At 41.0% G+C, this 7,262-nt stretch overlaps 1 long non-coding RNA gene across 1 annotated transcript; it reads left to right on the forward strand.

Annotated features, from left to right (window-relative positions):
* Positions 1–1,874: 1,874 nt before the first annotated feature.
* Positions 1,875–7,262, forward strand: LOC139828133 (uncharacterized). Its single transcript, XR_011739430.1, has 4 exons — positions 1,875–1,954; positions 3,024–3,197; positions 5,512–5,748; positions 6,266–7,262. It is a non-coding gene; the product is annotated as an uncharacterized lncRNA (long non-coding RNA).

Here is a 7,262-nt window from a genome sequence, read left to right on the forward strand (position 1 = left end):
GAAATAGGCATAGACGTTCAAACCAAAAAGTGGTAGGGTAAATCAGAATTACACCTCTGAATAACAATTCTAGGATATGACCTCTTTGTATAATATTTTTAGGTGCACAAAATATTTGCAATGAATCAGTTGGGACACTTCTGCCCAAACCAGTCAAAGTCTAATTGCTCATGGCAAATCCATTATCTTATTAAAGAAAAACACAACAACCATCAAAAAAAGAGAGTAAAATAAGTTAATATTTATTATAAAGCAGAAAGCTCTGACATATGCCACTGAAGAGGGGGTTTGCCTCTCTTGGAGACATGGCTCTCCATTTAATAATGCCCAAACTGTAACTCAGAAGGGCTTCAAAGGTGCACAAGTGGCACAGCTCTGGTAATTGGAAGAACGAAAAGGGAACTATTTTCCTCTCTCAGAATATTTGCTGTCATTTACTGTTCCCAAAACTATATGTCAGTATATAACCTCAGTATGTTTCTCCAGACATAATTTTTCTCTTTCTTCAACTGCCATAAATACAGTAGCAATGGATTTGCAGTACAAGATTTCTTGGGAAGACAAAAACATGACCTCACAAGCTATCTGATATGAGACGGACCCTTTTCTGCTAATCATGCAAAGTCAGCTTACGAGGAAGGTACAAAGCAGGAAGAGTGAACAGTAGCATCTCTTTGTGCGGATGAAACAGAGAGAACTGACACAGGAGCAGATGTTTCCTCTGCTTGGATTCTGCAACTGGCAGCAAACAGAAAGGTGCAACTTGGGTCAGTTCTCTTTCATCAGTGCTTTTAGAAAGATTCGACTTTCCCAGATACACCCCTGTCCATTGTGTCCTGTTTTAAGGATGATTCTTGTTGCTCCACTCCAGGAATGTATTATTTTTTTTTTTTTTTCAACAAGGAAGAGCTATTCACTTTGCTTGCACCTATCATGGATTCCTTATGGGATCCTGTGCTTCTCTATCATTTCCCTTCAATGCATTCATGGTCCTTTAATTAAAATGAATGAAGCTGGGCATAATGAGCATTGGCAAGTGGGAGGGAAGAAAAAATGATGTCTGATTTTGTAAGCAGTTCATTTTGTATTGTTTAGACATAATAGTGCTGAAGTGTCTCACTTGTAAAATGCAGTGGGAGGTATTGATGTGTCAAGAATAGTAATTAATTTTCCCATAAACCTAGGTATTTGTTGCAGTTATATTTTCACATGATATAATCACTTTTCCCATTTGGTTCTTTTCATTTTTTGGCCTATGGAAGCCCCTGCATTGAGTTGTCAGGTCTCTATTTTCATTTATGTAGTTGTGTCTGAGGAAAGGGAGGCTGACTGATGCCTTAATCATGCCAAGTCAGGAAGGGCACAATATCTGAAAAGAGCTGCCATGCAACCCAGAACAATCACTGCTCCTAAATCAGACAGATTTTGCCTTCAGGTGAGAAGAATATACCACACCAGCTGACAATTTCTGCATCAGCACTGTAGATGTTTTTCAGGTGGGTTAGTCAGTGTTGGACCTTTCTTCTGCACTTGTTACTCAGTGCCAGATTGTGGCAGAATGCAAACCTCCCTCTCTCGCCCTCCCTCCTTCAGTATGGAGGGAGTAGGCACATCTCCCTCTGTCTGCTACTTGAGGCTAACAGCTTCTTTTGTTTGGCCCAGAGCACCCTGGCCAGGGCCATTAGGAGAACGGAGTCGAGGCGCCAGTGAGCCTCTGGGCACCTGTGACCAGTGTGGGGGGTGTTTGGAGGCTTCAGGGGCACCCCACACACGGTGTGGGGGTGCAGAGAAGCTTCTAGAATGCCTACAGTCAGGTCTGATCAGCCAGTATAAAAACGGGACTCTCGTCGAGACTGGGCCCATTGTCGCCGGTCTCTCGGAGCACGAGGAAGATCCTGCCGTCGAGACTCCGCCTCCCCGGGATGGAGACCCCGCTTGCCTTGCCGCCACGGGTGTGAGTAAAACCCTCGCACAATCGGGAGTGTATTTATATTCCGTGCACATTTGCACGCGTACTTTAAATTATTTCCTCGCACAATCGCGAGTGTAACTTTATTTCCTCGCACAATTGCGAGTGTATTATAAATTTATCCTCGCACAATCGCGAGTGATTTTCCTCCCGTGCTTCCACATAAGCACGTGTAGTATTCCGTGCACATTCGCACGTGTAAGTAAATTAACCCTCGCAGAATTGCGAGTGTATTATAAATTTACCCTCGCGGAATCGCGAGCGTACGCTTTACCTTTATCTCTTTAAGAATAATCCCGCACCGTGTTGAGGCAAGTGTGTACTCCTCTGGGACGGTTCCGGCATTGTTTTGGGTGAAGCCACGTGCATGCACTCTGTGGACCGCCTGTTGTATCAGTTGCTGCCCCTTAATAATTTTCCTCAACTGATACCCGAACCTATATTTAAGTCACTTTTGGAGTGCTAAAACCCTGTTTCTCACCGGTTTAATAAAAGTTGGTTTGGACCCTGTTGTCCCTTAAATTAGCCTCGGGGTGCCTCCGTGACACAGATATACGGATGTTCTCTGTGATGTGGCCCCTGTACTTGGAGAGCTCCAAAGTTTTGTTTTATCAAAGGCACATGGGGCTGCCTCAGACTTTGGAAGGGTGCAAATTGTTAGAAGTTGCAGAAAAAAAACAGAACACATAATGTGTAGAAAAAAACAAAGTTATGTACTTTGACAGGTTCAAAATGAAAAAAAAAAAAATGGGCTTCTTGGAATCTCTTAATTTGTGGAATAATCTCTCGAAAGAGTAAGTGTGTTACACGTAATATGATGGTGGGCATTGCCCTACAGATTGGTCAGTGAAATGATCCTGTCTTCTTCAGGCTAAAGATAGCAAAAGCAACTAATAGGATACTTCAGTGGCAGCCATGAGACCTGTCTCTGTTGTCAATGTCTTCATGACCTTCCAAGGGGTCTTATTTTCCCCATATTTTTAATAAATGTCTATATTATACCATCTAAAGATAAAAGAAGCTGATTCTTTGATGTATCACTTTTGTCTTTCAGTGTTTGGAGAAGTGAAATCTCATTATTTTTTCCCAATTGTATTTTCTAATGTGAAAGCCCCAGAACTTGTAAATAATTTACACTCCTTTTGAAGTTTCTTTATCTGCTTCACTTCAGCAATATTCAGAGATCAGAAGCAAGATGGATCTTCTTGTGATACTCTTCAACTGAAAGGTATTACTCCAGAATGTTTGAAATGTGATATGAACACTTCAGTGGGTTAAAGTAAAGTTCTATGTGGTTGTGCCCACATTTCTTTTATTTTGTTATCCCTCTGCATTTAAAAGTTCCCTGCACCTTTTAAAGAGGGAAACTCAATTTCACAAATGCTGAAACATTAAACACACATTACATTGCTCAGAAAGATGTCTTCATTAGCTTTGCCTCACTGGTAAGCAAAATTAAATAGCTGATGATGACCCAGATTCAGCTCTGCTATGGACTAAGTCATACTGCATTAGAAAACTACCGGGTGACAGAAACACTGAAATTCAATTTGAGTATTTCACGAGCTCACTCTTCCAGGGGGAGGGGGAAAAAAGGATTGTTCTGTACAAAACAAACAGGGAGCTTTTTCCTGTTCTCCCACTCAATCTGTCAATTGGCAATCAGCAAGTGTGAAGCTCTGTGCCACTCACTTCTAAGTCCTGACTACGTGACAGTCATTTGCAGTCCTACCATTAATCTGCTTTGGCACTGGCTCCAGGATTTTCCCAAGGAAAGGAGGTGGAGACTATGCCTCCAGAGAAAGCAATAGGAAAAGCATCAAATTAGGCAAGGCTCATTGCCAGCTAATATTTCCCACCCCAAATCCATCAAATCATTTTTTTTTTTCCTACTTCAGAGCCAGGGGCTGCATTCCACCCTGCTATAGGAGAGACTGATGTCCCAGCCAACAGGATAACCATGGCTGCAAGGGCACTTACAGCTTAACTCTTTGAAATGAGGATCAAATTTACATAAACCACCCCTGACAAATGCTAGTCCAACCCACTGGGAAAAACCTTCCAAGAAAAGAATCTTACATCCTTTTTGGACATCTCGTCAGTGTTGCCTTTCTTTGGCAGTTAGAAGGTTGGTTCTAGCTGGAACTTGGATTTCTTTGTTTCAAAATACAGACTGCTTTCTTCAATATTTTATATACTGTTTGATTGTTCTCATGGTTTACTTTGATATTCCCTTGTCTGGACTAAACAGACCCATTCCCTTCAATTTTCCACAAAGATTTTTATTGTTATTGGTCTCCTGTGACCTCTAGAACTTTCACAGCCACGCTGAATTAAGCCTTCTTGCCATCATCCTTATCCTGCCCAGATCCCCAGTGGCTTCCACACTACCCCTGGATCATCTCCTGTACTTGCATTGTCCTGTCATTTAATGTACTTCCTTTTGCCGTGTATCACATTTTGTAATTTTTCCTTTCTGATTTTGTTCCTTCTGTGCTTTTGTTATTCTCCTCTGAAATTTTTTTCTTTAATTTCATTTCCTGATGCAACTGTGATGGCTCTTTACTACAGCTTCTATCTCTTTACCTCATCAAGGTGGCTTTTTATTTGCATTAGTATAGTGAAATGGCACTCCCTTATCCTGCCAATTACCTTCCCTGCAGAATCTGCCTACAGACTCCTGCATCTGGTCAGGTTGCCCAGGGAAGTGATTGAGTCACCATCCCTGGAGGTGTTTAAAAGACGTATAGATGAGGTTCTTAGGAAAGTCTGCTTTTCTAGTGTTCTTCGTCTTCATTCAGCATTTTTACTTTTTTTGTTCTTTAAATGAGTGAACCTGGTCCTTCAACCCAGGGACAGGACAAGTCAATCTCTGACAGTATGCCCTGTCTGCAATCCAAATGTTTGCTATGGCACTTCAACACTTCAAAGCTACACCTCTTAGAACATTAGGTTACACATCAAGACATGCCAGTTATCTCGTCACAACCTCTGCAGCTCCATTCAATGAGAGCTTTCACCCAACTTGTATTTAATTCTATCAGTTCTTCCCCACTAACCAGAACCATGTCTAAAACAAATGCTCTGAGAAAGGCTTCTGAAATGGAAACTTGTATTTAACAAGGTCCATAACTACCCGCAGTGTTTTCCCAGTTTATATCTGAACTGTGAAAATCCACTCCCTTCTCTCATTACCACTATTTACTCTATTAATTACTTTTATTAGTTATTAAAATATGCTTCAGTTAGCATCTCCTTCTGTAGTCCTTTCGTGGCAGACTCCTATCATGGCATAGCCCCTGCTTTTGCTTCTCCTTCTTCTTGCAAAACAGTGCTTTCTCAATATTTTTGCCTCTGGCCATGGGATTACTATTTGTCATTTGTTGTTTGTCTCTAAAATATTCTAGATAGAATTAAATAATCCCTTTCCCTATTATTTTGTACAGCGGGGAAGTAATTTGGGCTCAATACTAAGATCAAAAAACTCCTGAAATCTGGATTTTGCTATAAGCTTACAATTTGGCCTTTGGTCTGTCTTTCAGAATGTGTCTGCATCATGCAGTGGTATGGAGATCACCAAGCCAGAACCAACCTGATACAACCATATGATACAGTGTACAACATGGCAAAGGACTGTGCTGGCATGGCCATTCTGCACTGGAACCTCTGCAGACTCGTTCTTGAGATACTCTTGAGCCAGTGAGTTTTGGCCATTGACTGCCCACCTACTCTTCTGGTTTTGGATGGACTTGTGGGGAGCATTAGCACCTGTCTTGCAGGTATATTCACACCCTCAGTGTTCCAGTTTGTTTTCCATTATAGCTTAACAGTATTCTTGAAACATGTTGAAAGAATGCTCAATTAACATTTGCGCTGTCCTTTTATAAGTGGGACTTACTTTATGAACCCTCTGGCTCACCTAGATAACTCCCTTACCTTTTCTTCTCTGCCCTTTCTGCTCCATTTAGAGGGCTAGTGGGCCACCCAATTAAATATTTAATCTCTTTTTCTCTAATGTGTGAAGTAAGATGAAGAATAAAATTGAATCAAAGAATTGTGGTTCTTTCAAGTGTGTATCAGGAAAATGAGAATGTAATACGGTTTTCTGCTCTTTGAGAGCCTGTTACATGCCCCAGCAGAGACAGCTTTTTGCAGATAGGACTCCTGAGTACTGGGAACAATGTAGTAGGACAATATATATATATATACACCATAGTATTTGAAGAAAATATAACATTAACAGCAGCTGTGGCATTTATTGTTGAAATTGCTTGTTTGTGTTTTCTCTTTTCCAAGGAACATGGCATACCAGGGATTTGAGTGTCACCACAGCTCCTCTAAGAGGGGTGCTTGAAGCTGAAGTCTTCTTTGGGAATGAGAAAGAACTGGCTCACCAGGGCTGGTAAAGAGCATTTGATCCCCATTCAAGGCAGAGGATTGACGTAGATAATCTCTTGAGGTCCTGTGCAGTGACGCCTTTATCTGGATATTTTCTTGTCTTCTGTCTTCTTCATTAATTATATTCTAAAATGAGAGTCTACATATGTTAATAGTTTTATAGGAGTATCCCTTTTGCAAATTAATTCCCTTGAGAACTCTAGATGGGACTGTAAAATTCTCCCTCTCAAGGCCATATTGCCCCCTTTTCCAATGCCTTTAATTAGTATCTTGATAATCATGTCATGGATTATGGTTCTTAAATGCGTCCTGACATTTCAAGCTCATAACTGAATTCACATTGTGATCGCTGATAATATTACTTCAAAGTGTGTGCAGACTCTTACAATGTCAAGGAATCAAATGTGCTGCTACAGGAGACACTGCAAAACTCATTGCTCACCCCCAACAGATTGGGTGATGTCAGGACAGGTGAAAAGTCTGTCTGGATAGAGTAAGAATGTAGTGTTTATTTTCATTAGAAATGTTTTAGGATGTTAGAAGCTTTTTCACAGACGTTTAGCTCTGGGTGGTAGAACTGGTGGAGAGAGCTTTTGCTTTGGGGTCACAGGAGGCTGCTGAAGGCAGAATCCTCCTTGAACTGGGAAATCTTCTAGCTTTACTGGCTGTGATCTTCTACTCATTCCTTTGTATTAGCCAGTGTAAATTTGGGAGGGGAATAACTGTTTCCAAAAGCTAAGAAAATTCTCCTCTTGAGTTTTCAATAATGTATGAGTATGCAGCATTTTCTGTTTTCACCTTCCTCTCAAATTAGTGCCTCTTAAATTAGTGCCAAGTGCCAGATCCATCATAAATCTCTCTGTTCTCTAACATGAAATAAACTGATACCAAGCCA

The sequence above is a fragment of the Patagioenas fasciata genome, chromosome 5 (assembly GCF_037038585.1).
Source record: "Patagioenas fasciata isolate bPatFas1 chromosome 5, bPatFas1.hap1, whole genome shotgun sequence".
Taxonomy (NCBI): domain Eukaryota; kingdom Metazoa; phylum Chordata; class Aves; order Columbiformes; family Columbidae; genus Patagioenas; species Patagioenas fasciata.